Source organism: Pipistrellus hanaki (assembly GCF_964339955.1).
Source record: "Pipistrellus hanaki genome assembly, chromosome: 20".
NCBI classification, from domain to species: Eukaryota; Metazoa; Chordata; class Mammalia; order Chiroptera; family Vespertilionidae; genus Pipistrellus; species Pipistrellus hanaki.
Window position 1 is genome coordinate 7,006,669 of NC_140522.1, and position 16,051 is coordinate 7,022,719.

At 42.4% G+C, this 16,051-nt stretch overlaps 1 protein-coding gene across 2 annotated transcripts in view; it reads left to right on the forward strand.

Moving 5' to 3' along the window:
• Nucleotides 1-16,051, forward strand: part of ESRRG (estrogen related receptor gamma) — a 414,670-nt gene that overhangs the window by 67,751 nt on the left and 330,868 nt on the right. Inside the window, exon 2 of one of the 2 annotated variants that reach the window (XM_084868917.1) lies at nucleotides 11,337-11,455. The exons of the other annotated variant lie outside the window; for it this stretch is intronic. The gene's annotated coding sequence lies outside the window, so the exon portion shown is untranslated. The remainder of the gene's footprint in view (nucleotides 1-11,336; nucleotides 11,456-16,051) is intronic. 2 annotated transcript variants of the gene reach the window in all.

The following is a 16,051-nucleotide window of genomic DNA, read 5'->3' on the forward strand; positions in this document are numbered from 1 at the left end:
TTCCCAGTAGGGGGTGTGCAAGAGGCAGCTGATCTATGTTACTCTCTCATTGATGTTTCTGACTCTCTGTCCCTCTCCCTTCCTCTCTGTAAAAAATCAATAAACAATATATATACATTTAAAAATAAAAAAATAAATACAACCAGCAGGAGGGTTTTCCATGCTGACAAGGCTCTGCAGAGTTGAGAAAAAACAAGTTGCCTCTGAGTGTTAACTTTGATGTTTGTTTAGTTTTATAAAATATGTAAAAGGCTTTTCCATTAGAGCCTAGGACTTTCAGAAAGCTTTTAGAATCTCTTGTCACAAGTACTTAAATATCGTGAAAAGGGAGTCCCGAAGACTGGCAGCCTGGAAACTTAAGTACTGTTTGTGGTTCAGGGTGTGTGGCCAAGTGAAGCCCCCGTCCCCACCATAGCTGAGGCCGTGAATAAATTGATGAGGGTAGAGTGTCTGCAAGCATCTAGCACAGTCTTGGCACAGGCTTAGCACTTATTGTTGTAATGGCTGCCATCCTTGATCAGAACGGTGTGTTTTGAGCTCGATTTCCCTTTTGAAATGTTGGGGTCTGCAAAGTGGCCATTGGTTCTGAAAAATACAGATCACATGGGAACTCCAAATCCATCCGGCAACCCTCTACTACCCTTTAGCCTTTGTGAGCAGTATGCCACAGTCTAGAGAAAGGTAAGGATGAAAGGCTCAGCCTAGATGTATTGTAATGATAGAATGAATTGCAACTTGAGAAAAGTGATTTAGATCCGAGAAACACACATGGGGTGTATTAAGTGCCACAAATAAAATACATCTAGACATTGCTTTAGAGAGCCTGTTTCTGCTCTATGCAAGTCTATAGTTTGTTTTGAGACCATACCTGACACCTACTCAAAGAGGCCTACGGGGATGCTAATGTAGCCAGGACTCATCACACTCTACATGCTTTCTCTGCTTGTTAATCTTCAGAGGAATATCCTATTCCCTCCTATCATTTTCTAGCCTATAATTAATTTCCTGGTAGGCATGCACTCAGGGATTCATTGGCTGTCTCCTCCTTGGATAGGTAGCCTTGTGAAGGCATGAACTTTCACCTTTGTATGCCCAGTGCTTGGCACAGAGAAGGTTCCCAATGAATATTTGCTGAGAAGTGAGTTTTAGCAATGACGGGTTTTACCAGCACCAGCATCACCCTCAGAATTCGTGAGAGCTTAGTTGGGTTTAGTCAAAACTCTGTGAAATCCGAGCAAGGCTCCTCATGCCGGGTCAGGTGGCAGAGCACCTGATTTTGGTGCTTTTTGTGAGATTGTGTGAAATAATAGAAAGTAACTACTTTTACCAAACTTTATGATACAAAAGTGGTGCAGTAGGCCAAATGTTAAAATGATATGGATGGGACTAATACATTGTTTGCTTTGATTATTTTTTAAAATATGTTTTTTATTGATTTGAGAGAGGAGGGGAAAGAGAGAGATAGAAGCATCAGTGATGAGAATCATTAAATGGCTGCCTCCTGCATGCCCCACACTGGGGATCAAGCCCACAACCCGGGCATGTGCCCTGACCCAGAATTGAACTGGTGACCTCTTGGTTCATGGGTCAATGCTCAAACACTGGGCCACACCATCTGAGATGCTTTGATTATTTTTAAATACATGTAATGGTAACCTAACTTTTTTTTTTTTTTTTTTTTAGTTTTTGTAATTTGGATAAGCGGTATTTTTATTAAACTCGAACAACAAAACTCATTGATTCAGGTTGCAAAGTACCCACGCTCTGGATGTATGTTGGTTAACATCCATCTACTGCTTTAGAAATGCCATCTTTGCCCTTCATAGTGTCCTTCAGGTTACACTCTTCGCTGCTACCACTGGCAGAATCTAGATGTGACTTCAAATTAGTCCTTTGTGGGAAAAATCTCTGATGACATTCTTTTGTGAGTTCAGATAACTTAGGAGAATTGCTGGGCATGACATATTTTTCTTATTTTATTTTTTATTTATTGAAGTGACACTGGTTAATAAAATTATATAAGTTTCAAGTGGACAATTCTACGATATAGACATTTTCTTAATGCTGCGGTAGATTATGTATTTGTGAAGCTTGTTAATCAGCCACATCTCAACCAAGCGTCATTGGAAAGGCTCAGATTGTCTCTCCCCAAGCCCACAAGCTTATGTGCAACCTCATTCATCTACCACATGTGTCAAACACAAGGCCCGCGGGCCAAATCCAGCCCGCCAGGCCTTGCAATGTGGCCCGCACCGCGCTGTCATCACTGCACTCCGCTGTCAGTTTATGACATTGTCAGTTTATGACTGTTCAGTAAACCATTCGGCCCGCGATTTAGGCTGGATTTTAGATTTTGGCCCCTTCTCTGATTGAGTTCGACACCCCTAATCTAGACCAGCGTCACACTACCTTTCTCAGCAAGTAAATTTCAGGAAACTGTTCAGACTTCCCAGCTATTAATGATAGAGAAGGACTTTCTTTTCACCAACCCCGTCCAGTGGGAAGTGTTTTGTGAATACCTACTGGTGAGGCATAGCTGGAAGCCCAAGGAAATCAAGGTGTACTGCCTGGAAGCAGAAAGCTTCAGGCACACACTTTTTCTCTGGATGGGAAGGAAAGTGGGAACCGTCGCTGTTGTTAGACTTACATGAATAATGAGTCCACATCTGAATGGGACATTGAATTAAGGAAATTTGGTGCTGCATTTAAACACATACTCATGTATGCACGTGATCAAAGATGTGGCTATCTACGGGTTTGGTTTCGTGGAAGTAGTTATGGAATCTGGACCCTGAGGTTCCACGCTAGCGAGTTCCACTGTGATTCTGGGTTAGGAGAAAGGCTTTTGCCTGTGAGGAAGCATTGCCATAATAAAAAATGAACATGGCTCAGTGATTGAGCCTCAGCCTATGAACCAGGAGGTCACGGTTAGAGTTCTGATCAAAGTACGGTTCGATCCCCAGTTAGGGGGTGTGCAGGAGGCAGCCAATCAATGATTCTCTTTCATCATTGATGTTTCTCTCTCCCCCGCCCCCCTCTGAAATCAATCAAAATGTATTTTGTTTTTAAAGAAACAATAGTTACATACACTGGTGATTTGTACAACATCATTCTTGAGTTTATTCTTTAATAAAGAATATTCAGAAATAGGCAAGCAAAAATGCCATTGATGTCACAGAGGAAAAAGCTACATATATGTATTAATGGGATCCATTCGCGGGTTTATGGATCCAAACGCCTCCTGGCTCTCTACACATCACAGGTGTGTAGACTCCTCTCACATGGGCGGGAATGCCGATTTGTCACCACAAACAGCCTGGGATTGTGCAAGTAATTCCCTGGTAGGCTCCATACGGGGTTCTTTTCTGTAGCAGCGAGTAGGGAAAGCGTTGAGGGGAGTCAGTGCTGTTGAGTGGTTGTGATTATGCTGAGCAGACGAACGTTCTGTAGACACCTGGGCCATCCTCGCTGCACAGAACATCTTTGGAAATGCTCGCTCTAGTCAGCACTTTCCCATTATAGGGATGGTTAAAACGATCAGGTGTCTACCCCAAAACAGATGTCTGTTGCTGCCAAAACATTGTACAAAGCACCCATCTCGAAGATGTTAGAGAAACAAACCCTCGCCACTGAGCTCTGTGCCTGGCTTGTAAAGACCCTGCCTTGTAAAACTGGTCCATTTAGGGAGTGATTCTGCAGGAAGCTGGAGCCAGCCTGTGTGAGCAGACCCATTCCCTACCTGTGACGCGGATGGGGCTCAGGGATTAGAAGGGCTTCGAGGGACCACAAGGGTTTATTTAGAGCTCTCTGTTCTTCCAAAGGAAGAAAACACACAGAAGAGCATCTTTGTGCCAGAGGCTCAGAGCAACCTGGACTCTCGGCCCTTGTTTCTTTTGTTTCAGGAAACAAAGCCGATTTGCTGGAGCCCTACACCTGGGAAGCTCTAAATGGAGTCAGGCTCCTGGTTATTTATAGCAGATGAGCCTCCACCTCCGCCCTCCTTATCTCCCACCCCTCCCCCAGCACCGGGGCCCTATATTTAGATCCTCAGATGCTGTGTGACCACAGCAAGTTTGTGCCTCTGCGAAGGGTGGAGGGATAGGGGGTGCTTTGGCCTAATGGAGTAGATGCCCATTCGGGATGTTTTCACCATCTGAGGGATGAGGCTGTGCGCTATAGAAGAAGCCTAGTAGCCCGCAGCATCTCTTCGATATTGTTTGGTGGAAGGAAGAATTTTTGTAACCCAGTGTTTATTACAAAAAGCACTGCTGTTGTATATATATTATTCATGTTTTGGGATAGATTCTTAAAATATGTATATATGTGTGTATATGTGTATGGGTATACACACACATATGTGTGTGTGTGTGTGTATTTGGGTAAGATAAAAAATTCTAGGTAACAACAAATTTTTCATCCAGAAAGATGTATGATACTTGCTTCTGTAAAACAAATATTTGAAGTTATCTCAGGAAATGACCCAAAGGAAAACATAGTGCCATTATGTTCAGTGCTATTTTAATAAGAGCCAACTACATGCTGAGCTTGATTCTTATTTCATTGAATCACCATGTCCTTCTTAGTGTGTCGGAGCATCCCATTTTACAGATGAGGAAGCTGAGGCTTAGAGAATTAAGTAACCCATTTTAGTCACTGAGCTAGATGGGATTCAAACTCAGGGGGTCTGACCCCCAGGCCAGAGCTCTGAACCATGATTCCTGTTGCCCTTAGAGACAGTCTGGTTGTCGTGTGTGCGTGTGTGTGTGTGTGTGTGTGTGTGTATGGTGTGTGTGTGTGTATGGTGTGTGTGTGTGTGTGTGTGTGTGTGTATGGTGTGTGTGTGTGGTGTGTGTGTGTGGTGTGTGTGTGTGTGTGTGTGTGTATGGTGTGTGTGTGTGTGAAGATAAAATCAGAGATGACTATTTTAGACACCTGCAGGTGGCTGAACAACCCGGGACATGCGAAGCCCCTCTTTCTGGGGACAGAGTCTTGCTGTTCGATAACTCTGGATTCTGGTTCAGACCAGTCAGAGAGAGCCTCTTTGTCTGTTATTTATTGTGGAATGGCATTCTCCCTGCAGTTTTCTTGCTATTGGAAAGCAGTCATGTGGCTGGGAAGAGTAGGTTTGGATGCCATAGGTCGGGTATAAGTAAGGGGTTCCACTGTCTAGCTGTCCATTCCATCTGGCTACCTTCCTTCCTTCCCCTTTGCTCCTGACAGTGCTTTCTAAAGCCACAGCTGTGCAGAATTGGCCCTAGTCCCCCTCCGATTGCATCTCGTCTATGAATAGTGCCCAGGTGAGCAGACACTCTCACTGTGGCAGTAGCAGGCAGAGTCCACTCCAGGGGCCGTTTATCGGGGAAACAGCATACAGCGGGGAGAAGCCGGCAGGCCTGTTGTTAGGCTGGGACCCCATTGCCCATAACATCAGCCTTATTCCTGTTTAGATCGCAAAGAAGAGTTGTTTCTTAGCCCATGCCCCGCGTAATCCTGCGTGTTCTCCACCCAGTGCGAGGCAGGACCCTGGTGTTTGCATTAGAGAATCTTCCCCTCATTCATTCTTTCTTCCAAAAGCGGCTTGGGATGCAGCTCAGCTGTTGCAGACTTGATGGCAAAGTTTCATGTTTAAAAAGCACCCTTTTTTTATTATTAAAATGGGGACAAAACCCTGACACGGTAGGGCAGGGTTTTCTCTGAAGGAGGGAGGAGGAAAATATGGGGAGTAATGAATTCATCAAGCTGGGAATGCACGAGGCAGCCAGCTAGGCAGCCAGCGAGCGAGGCAGCGAAGCGCTCAGGCTCCCATCCCCGGCAAATGGAAAGAGCGCCCATTACCGAGGAGAGGCGCGGACACAGCCCCGCTAATCGCTTGGTCATGCTTGGGAGACGCTCAGCCGTCACAGGGCCGTGACATGGGGAGAGCGGAGCCAGGGTCTGTTGTAAGAGGGAATTGTTGATTTAACATCCATAACCAGAGCCCTCCCTTCCCCAACCCTCACCCTCAGATGACAGGCCTGGGGGTTGGGAAAAGGCTCTCGTGTGTGCATGTGTGCTTAACCCTTGAGAGTCAGCACAGCCGGAAATCATCTGGGAGGTCAGAATACTTGAGGACATGGCTCTCTGAATCACAACATTCCTTTTTTACTTATTTCCACCCTTTGTTGTCCCTTACTGTGTGGGTGTGCGGTATAAGATGTGGAATAACAGGAGCTTACAGACACTGATGGGTTGTTTTGTGCCAGGTGATGTTTTGACTTGTTTATATGGATTACCCCATCAATGCCTGTGAGGGACCTGTGAATTGTCATCTCCATTTTGTAGAATTTCAGTGGCCCAGCCAAGGTCACACAGCTCATGAAGAGGAGAGGATCTGATACCAAAACCTGTACTGTGGACCACGGTGCCTTGTATAGGACGAGGTCCTTTGAGAAATCTAATGAAACCAAGGGACAAATCAGCTGAAGAGAGAAAATATACTTTTTCTTTCTTTCGACACTCATTTTATTGAGTATTGCGCCTATTGGCAGAGTGGAAAGACAGATATGTGCATAACTCCAATGGAACGCCATGCTTGCTGTGATGGAAAGATGTCTGGAGATAAAAATTACTAAGCAATGGTAATTTGATGAGGAATAATAATTTAAAAAAAAAACATAGGACAGACTTGGGTTAAAAAATTATGTTTCATTTTATCATTTTGTCAAGAAAGAGGTTCCTTTGAGACATGTTTCTGGAGATGTATGTCCAAGGTTTGAAAAAAAGTACTTAAATAAAATGTAAAATCAACACTGCTAGTATAGCTAAAAATTTATGGAGAAAGTTCTCCAAATATTTCTTAATGATGTTAAAAAGAAAAACAAGCCAAAACCTATTTGGCTCAGTGGATAGAGCGTCCGTCTGCAGACTCAAGGGTCCCAGGTTCGATTCTGGTCAAGGGCATGTACATTGGCTGTGGGCACATCCCCGGTGGGGGGTGTTCAGGAGGCGACTGGTCGATGTCTCTCTCTCATCAATGTTTCTAGCTCTCTATCCCTCTCCCTTCCTCTCTGTAAAAAATCAATAAAATATATTTTTAAAAAAAGAAAAACAAAAATGAGGGTAAAAACAAAAGTAGAAGTCCTCCTTGGAACATTAGTTTCGTTGTGTCTAGTTGGTAAGCACTGTTCCTCCTAATACTGTTAGGTTGCTTTAGAACTTGACTCCTAAGGGTTTGTCAGGTAAGGCAGAGGGAATCTGTGAATCTAGAAGAGGGCAAAGAAAGTTGCTCCTAAAGAAGATTAAGCAATAATGGAGCAAATATATAACTTATTGCTCCAATACTACTTCCAGAATTTCTCCAAACAATGCAAGAAGCAGACATAAAAGAAAAAGAGATGCCATCCCATTGCCCTTTAATCCTTTTGTGAATATAAATGTAAAAAGTTCTGAACATCATATAAGAAAGGAAATTGTTGCTTTAGATGCTTCATTGTCTGGAGTTCATAGTGACTCAACTAATAGGAGTTGGGATGGGTTGGGTGAGCTCCAGATTGGCTTATTTTCCCTCAAGAGCACTTGATTAAGGCAGGATAGAATGAAATGTACCTAAACATACTCTCTTTCCTCTCTTAGGAAAGTCATAAGAGTAATAATAATGAGGGGAAAGACAGATTCATTTGAGTGTAATCCATTGTTTAAGCACAAAACGAAACACAAATCTCATTACTGAAGAGTAATAAAAGTGAATCTAAGTAGCACTCAGTTGCCTACCAATAAAAATTGCTACCAGTGCAGCTAGTTGCCTGTCTTTGTGAAATGAAGAGATGAATGCTACCTTTGTTCAATGGACCCATAATTAAGAGGTGGCTCAACATTGAAGAAAGGCTATTGCTTTAAAAACATATTGCCTTGTAAATGTCAGACCAATGGAGACGCCCGGTTATGAAGGTTACACCTGCTAAAGGTAAACTTAATGAAACAGCCAATGGCATTGTCATGGTTTAGAGATTCACCCACTAGCTTATGCACTTGCAGCTTCATGGAATAGCATCCTGGTTTAATTCTTTCAGGCTTCTGTTCCCTTTAAGCTGGAGTGTTGAAGTGTATGGGGAAAGGAGTAATATGTGTGTGTAGACACACACACACACACACACACATTATGAGCATTTTCTTCTCTGACATACTGGGTCATACTTAAAGGGAGTGTTAGTTTAGAGTGATTTATATTTTGCATATTATACACGGTTTCTTCATACTTTCCCTATTAGCCTTGGTACTTTTATCAGATACATCTTTCCCAGGAACTTGGACTGGATGTTTTTATTACTTGGTGGTGGGTAAGTTGTGAAACAAGCTTTGAAGTAAGAATTCAGCCCTGAGAGACTTGCAGAGCAATGAACTTGCAGAAGGTGTTAGGGTCTATCCTGGAGAGCAGTCCGTTTTGCAATTTTTGTCACAGGGGAAGACAGTTTAATCCACAGCTTTTGGGGAAGGAGGGGAAGGTGGTTTTGCCCCAGGTATCTGCTCCTTGAAATGGAATATTTAAAGAATCTTACCAGCAGGTAGTAGGTGCTCAACCAGCAGGTAGTAGGTGCTCAACGAATGCCACCCTTCCCCAAGGGTGTAAGCTATGTCCTGAGTATTCCATCAGTTCTCTGCTTTTTTTGTTTGTTTGTTTGTTTTACTTCTTTGATTAAGAATGACTCTTTGCAATCAAAGAGATTAGATCTCAGGCCACAGTGTATCTAGCAACTCTTCACAAGGCTTAAAAGTAGAGCAGTGGCCCTGTAAAAACTCAGAATTGGAGTGAATGTTGTCAGATTCTGTGAGCACCTTTCTAATGAGTGCCATGTATTTCCAAATTGTGTTAGAATCATTTATTTCTCTGACCAAATAAATACCAGAGCCAGAATAAAGGAAAGACCCTTCAAGATCGTCCACCTACTTGACAGGACAACTATTGTTCATCACGATAGGACAGTTTATAACTCCCATCGCCTGAGCTCGACCCTTGCACCTGGCTTCCAGTACTTTCTGGTTTGCTTTCTTTTGGAGAATGGCGTTTCCAAAAATTAAACAGCAGCTGCTGGTTTTTGTCTTTCTTTTCCAAATCTGTCCTTGATCTGACCAGTTGGTTGTATTAAAAAGGTGGTAACAGGTAGGGTATTGAAAGAAGAATGAGAAATAGAGGGATGGTTGTTCCTAGGTTGATAAAGCAATCTGATCTCATTTCTGAGTCCCCAATTGATGTTTGTTTTTATTAAAAATGTCTGCAAGGGTAACTATCCTGAGTATCTTATCCAGGAAAATCACATTAACTAGCTTTGCTGCAGAGTCAATAGGAGTTACAAAAATATACGTCTGTGGATTAAAAATGACACAAAGCAAATTTGTCAACTAAAACAGATAGGCTTGGCAACGGAAGCATACATCTGACGATGTTCAAGTCCTAGATGCAGTTCTTATTTTTTGGGAAAAAAACTTATAAATTGCTTTTTAAAGTATGCTTGGAGCCTGCTGAGAACATTCTGAATAAAAAATGAAGGGTAACCCCGAAACTGCCCTCCCTGTCCTCCAAGGGGAGAGAAAGAGAGAGAGAGAGAGAGTGGTTGGGGGGTAGGGAGGGAAAGAGACCTGTGTGCTTTAGCCAGGGGAAGTAATTGAAAATGCTAATTCTGTGCCCACAGTCTACAACTTTGAAGGACAGGTCCTTGTCATTGGACTCCTCGAGAAACAGCCGAGCAGAAATAAAAATAGATCATTGACCAGAAATATCACTTTCCAACTGAGAAGGTTTAAAGTGCTGCTGCCCATTTCTCTGTTTAAAAAAAATTAGATGCCAGCCTTTTTATTCTTTATCCTGAGAACATTGGATACGATGTTTATGTGGTTGAGGAACAGAAATATTGTGGGTCTAAGTTTAAGAAATGTTAAGACATTTTTATTGCTATTTTTTTTTCTCCTTGGCAAGTGAATTGTCTGCAAGGGTCAAGCTCAGGTCAAATCAGGAATTTCACAGGTTCAAGTCCATTAGCAGTTTTTGGAAAGATGAACATAGTTTTTGGAAGTGATCAGCATTTTTTAAAAATAAACAGAAGTTTATTTGGTAATGATAATAATTATAATAATCCCTTTCTACTTTAATTGAAAGCCCAAGAGTTAAACCAGAATTGGTGACTGATTTGTAGTGCTTGTAACCAGTGATGTGGGGACAATTATGGCAACATAGTTTTGGAATCTGCCCTGGTCATATTGTACATTAAAAACTAGGCATATATTGCCAGACTGGTATGGCTCAGTGGTTGAGCATTGACCTGTGAACCAGGAGGTCACCATTCTAGTCCTGATCAGGGTACATGCCGGGTTGTGGACTTGATCCCCAGTTGGGGGCATGCAGGAGGCAACTAATCAGTGATTCTCTCGAATCATTGATTAAAAAAAATATATATATATATTTGATTTTTTACAGAGGAAGGGAGAGGGACAGAGAATTAGAAACATTGATGAGAGAGAAATATCAATCAGCTGCCTCCTGCACACCTCCTACTGGGGATGTGCCCGCAACCAAGGTACATGCCCTTGACCAGAATCAAACCTGGGACCCTTCAGTCCACAGGCCAACGCTCTATCCACTGAGCCAAAACAGTTAGGGCTATTCACTGATGTTTCTATTTCTTTCTCTGTCGCCCTTCCTCTCTGAAATCAATAAAAAAACCCTATATTTTTTAAAAAAACTAGGTGTATGCTTACTGATTCATGAGAATCAAATATGTTGCTAGAATGCAGTGCTGGATTTGGAATTCCTCCCTTCTTTCATCCCTTCCTTCATTGTTCATTGATCCAGCACTGTCTGGGCATACAGCAGTGAATAAAGGAGACTCTGCTTGCATAGAGCTTCCATTCTAGTAAGAAAGTACACATATAAAAAATAACAATAGACAGTATGTCACATAACTACATAACAGAAGGAAACAGAGTGAGCGAAGGAGGGTTGGTCATTTCTAGTAGGGATGTCAGGGAAGACTCCCATGAGATGACATTTGCAAAAAGACCAGAAGAAGTTGAGGGGATGACCATGTGAATGGCTGGGAAGGGGGGCTCGTGGTCTCGGGGCCAGCAGATACAAAGGGCAGGAGCTGCCTGGCTTATGGAGGAAAGCAAGGCCAGCAATGGACCCAAGTGAAGTATCTACAAAAGAGCCAACAGTGAGAGGCCATGTCAGGGAAAAGGGGGGATAGGTCACATGTGTAAGGTCATAGACATCACTATCATGGCCATAACCTGTACAGTGAAGGAGAAGAAGCCATCTGCAGGGTTTTGGGGAGATGAGTGACCTGATGTAACTTACATTTATACAGGATGTTCCAGCCGCTGTTTAGAGAGTAGACTGAGGAGAGGCAAGGCCGGAAGCTAAGACACCCACTAGGAGGCAACAGCTCTATTCCAGGAAGAGGTGACGGTGGCTTGGACCCCAGAGGTACGCCTGGGGGTGGGAGACATGGAGGGGTCCCTGGATATACTGTGAAGGTCATGCCATCAGGATTTGGTGATGATTTTGATGTGGGATAAGAGAGAAAGAAAATATCTGAGCCAGAGACTCTCATTCTACAACCTTAAAAACCTTAGCTTCTAACTCGAATATCAACTATAACAATAAAAATGAGTAGGTGCACTGTACTGTATTTCAAAAATGGAGAAGCTTTTGTTTACCTTATTTTATATGAACTTCTGAGGTCTGGTGATAGTAAATACGCTGACTAAGTTTATGTAGCCAATCAGTGGCAGACCAACACTCATATTTCCTACAGAATTGGTATCACAAAGATAATCTTACTAATATTTATTAAGTGTTGGAATCTAAGCCTATGAATCATCTACAAACTTTTTGAGAGACTGAATCAAGGTAAGACATCTCAAATACTCTCAGGAGTTATTATAGTATGTGACCATGTATGACAGAGGTGCTGACCTACGGTGACATGCTTTTGACTATGAACTTGGTGTTCCTTTTTCCTGGTAACTAGCAATTAATTTACTCAGTTCTCACCACTGTGCGCTTCTCCGGTGACTCTCATGTGACTCACTGGCAGTTGTGTGTGGCATAGGGATGCCTTCTGAATGACTGAAATAAAGCATGCCTAATTAGCCTAACCAACAATTACAAATATGACTTCAGCCCAGATAGTTAGGATGCCAACCAGCTGGCTCACCTATATGGTCTCCTTTTTTCATGGACTCGGGCAACACCTGGCATTGTTTTAGAAAGCCAACTGGCCGCACCAGGTTTTAGTATGATGGATGGATTCAAAAGGAAGAGCAAGTTCAACTAGCAATTAATGGAAAATAATATAAATAGGAAAAAAAATAAAAGCCCTACCCTTTTAGTCCATCAGAGGCAATACCATCTAAACACCTTAACCTCAAAATCATTAGTCTTGAATATTTCAATCAATATGGATTCTCTCAAAAATCAATTTGCTGCTACAAATATGATTGTTTAATAATTCACAAGTTCTGGGCCTTCAGGCTAGAAAGGGTGAGGGCAGCTGAGGAAAGAGGTAATCGCCACCTGAGATAAGATTTCAATTAACAGAAGAGAACGTCTATGCAATACAGCTTAATGCTAGACCTGGCTGTCTTTTATGTGCACGTGTTTTGAGCTCTATGTCCTACGGGGAAGATAGCAGTGTAGTTTCCTTCCATTGTTTACTTTCAGAACAGAGCTATTTAGCTATTTTCCTAGCATCATAAATATTTTATTACAAGAAACCACTGCAAATTTCAGTTTTACTTACTAGATTAAAAACAATCATTTTAAATAGCTAACGACTGGTGCCAAGTCACACGGTCTGCTCTGCAGTGTTAAGAAGGACAGATACATCTGACGAGGCATGTTGGTAACTGCTCCGTGCCTTTTCGGATTTATATCAGGGACGGTGATACTGTTTTGTAAAGGCTGCCTTTCCAGGGCCCCTTGCCCACTGTCATCACTTGGGATCACGTGAATTCCCAGGACTTGTCATTCTTTCTAACACATCTCATTCACGTGAAATCAGTTCGCTAGAGAGACATTTCTGAGTCTGGCTACAGAAGAGCTCTCCACCATCCAGTTGCACAAGGTGGACATATTGATTACTAATGAATCTCATAGGTCATTGAGATGTGATTCTCTCACTCTTGAGTATCCATCAGGAGTCTGGCCCAATAATCTTTTAAGCTCTTAAGAGGAGAGCGTGTGTGTGGTTTCGTTTTGTTCTCAAACAACCATTTTAACAGCCACTGACTAAAATGTCCTTCCACGCGGTTTTATAATGGACTAGGCAACAATGGGAGTGGGGCTCTCGAGGGTCACCGCTGGGCACCCAGGAGAATGTCCTGTCACCCGTGTGCCTTGGGCCTGCCCCCACCATGGGCCACACCCCATGTAGGGCTGGGTGACCTTCCTGTCTGTTTGCATAATCTTCCTTCCTTGGATTTATTCTCCACACCTGGGTCAAAGCATGGGGCTCATTAATAAACATTTATTGGGCACCAACAGGGTATTATGTTCCAAATATATTCCCTTCCCGGTGGGCTAGGAATCCACAATTCTGGCTCCCAGCAGTCACCTCTGCCCTGATTTTGAGGAGAGTACGTTATCTCAGCATTTGAAAGGACGTTCAACTATTTGTGAACTTCAAAGAGAGACAGTCCTTCATCCAAAATGTCCTTTCAGATGGCCACAATGACTACATAGTCCGCTTGTCTCATAAAGTCTACTGAACTGATTCTGGGATGCGGATAAGCCCTGATAAGGTTAAAAATATTAAAACCCAGAGATCGTAATTAGGCTATCAAGTGAAAAGCATCTGTTCAGTTAGGTGTGAGGACAGTAGAGAGAGAAAAAAGAACCTCATAAAAATCGAAGAACATCCTCAAGGTCATTGGCATCGAACTGTTAAAGTCATTTGGGCTAGGTGCTGGTGTGCTCAAAACCCGATCAGTAGGCAAAGTTAGGATGTGTGTGTGGAGCTTCTCACCGAAGCACCATAAATAATTGAAAACGCCTTTAGCAAATTTCTGTTTTAATGGGAAAATACTTTGTCATGCAGTTTTTCAATTAGTATTCGCTAATTCAAATTGGTTTATCATTTAGCCAACTGCACATTAGATTTTCAGTGATGCATTTTCCCATCTTCATTTTTATTTGTGGGGTTTGCATTGATAGTAAAACTTGCAGGGTGCAGGAGGAAGGGGGCGCCGAGCGGGGGGGGGGGGGAGGGGGAAGGGAGCTTCAATCATATTTCCACTGGTGGCTCCCAGCATTGTTCTGTCTGATGCAACACCTGAAGGATTAAATTAAAAGCCACTATCAGTGGCTCAGTGGCTCAATGGAACCTGGTTTGAGGGAAGGACCATGGGGCTGCAGCCCCTTGAATTATATAGAATCTGAGGTAAGGGAAGGGATGCATTTGAAACTGAAAGAAAGAAGATGGAAATTCTTTCATGCGCTGTGCCCCTCCTCCTCTCAGGTTCAAAGGAATCTATTCTCCATGTCAGACCTAACATTTCCATAGAAGGGATAATAGTCCAGGATGTGCTTTGGTAAATAGCAATCGTTAAGTGGACTCATCATTGAATTAGTTCAGGAGCCACAGTTAATAGAAACGTAAAAGAGATCTTCTGTTTAATTTTTTCCCCCCAGTTTGGTGGTAAAAAAGGCCAGCCAAAAATAAAGTTTGTCTCCATAAAGGACTTCCACATTCATTCATTTGTTGCTTAAGGAATACCTCCAAAATTGCATTACCGCTCTCAGAATATCGTGTTTGCATTATTTTTATTGCTCACTTCCCTCTTTGGACTCTTTAAGTTCTGCGAAAGAGAGAATGTTATGTCTCTGCGGTATCCCCAGAGCTTAGAATAACAACTGGTACATCAGAGAAATCCCTGTATATTTGCTAAACGAATGCATACATGATTGAATGATTCAACATGTGTATAAGAATCAAATAAATGAAAACATATTTAAAGAAATAAAAATAAAGGTTAATCTCATCTAAAAATTCATCCTCTCCCTCCCCAAAGTAAGCTTGGGACCATGAAGGTAGGACTTAACATGGTCCCAGGACTTAACAGGGTCCCAGGACTTAACAGAGTTGAGAATGGGGGTACATGTAGGTGGGTACATCCTTTTGATCCATGGAGAAGGTCAGAGAAGAGCCAGCTGAAGTGCAGGGCCCAAGTAAGACCCCCTCTTGCTCAAATCTATGGGGAGTCCTGGGTAAACATATCTCTTGGCTTAGAGATTATTGTGACGATGGCATTCAAGCTGGAGCATCTTCAGTAAAATCAGGTAATGAACAGATGGAAACGTGCACCAGAAAACGCACCCACAGATTGAAGAAATGGTAGAGCTGTGGAAAGGCATGCAGGATCCTCCAACACCTCAGGGACTAGCAGCTCTCACTGAGGTTTGACTTTCCTGCCCGGTGGGCTGGTTGGATGGAGGATGCGATAGGAGAGACTTAGGGGACTGAGACCTGACACAGGAAGTCTGAGGAGTGGGGGAGAAACATATGTGCATATTTTCACTTTCCTAATACTTGATATGACTCTAATATATTTGACTTGCGTTTCCATGGCTAGTTGAAAACCGGCTCCCTAAAATATATTTTGTGCCCTCTTTCAAAATCTGACTCTCCGTCAAATGGAATTTCTTTCTTCAAAAAAAAAAAAAAAAATGTAGTGAAATGTGATTAGTGCAAATGTCTGTGAAATTTATTGTACTATTAAAATCCTATTGGGTCTTTGTTTATGAAATGTATTTTTCTGTATTTGAGGTTTAAGGAGGCTTGATAATGAGGCTGTGAAGATTCATGGGCTCTTTTCTATGGCTTAATTTAGGCTCTATATCAAATATGTAAAATAACATCATATCTTTCCACCACCTCTGTGGATCATACATTTTGTTATTATTTCCCTGCCAGAGTTTTTTTCTTCTCTCTCTCTTTCTCTTTAAAAAATAAATAAATACTGAGCTACTAATAGTAGGGGCATTTTTTATAGATACCCATTATCTAGAGCAGAAAAGAGG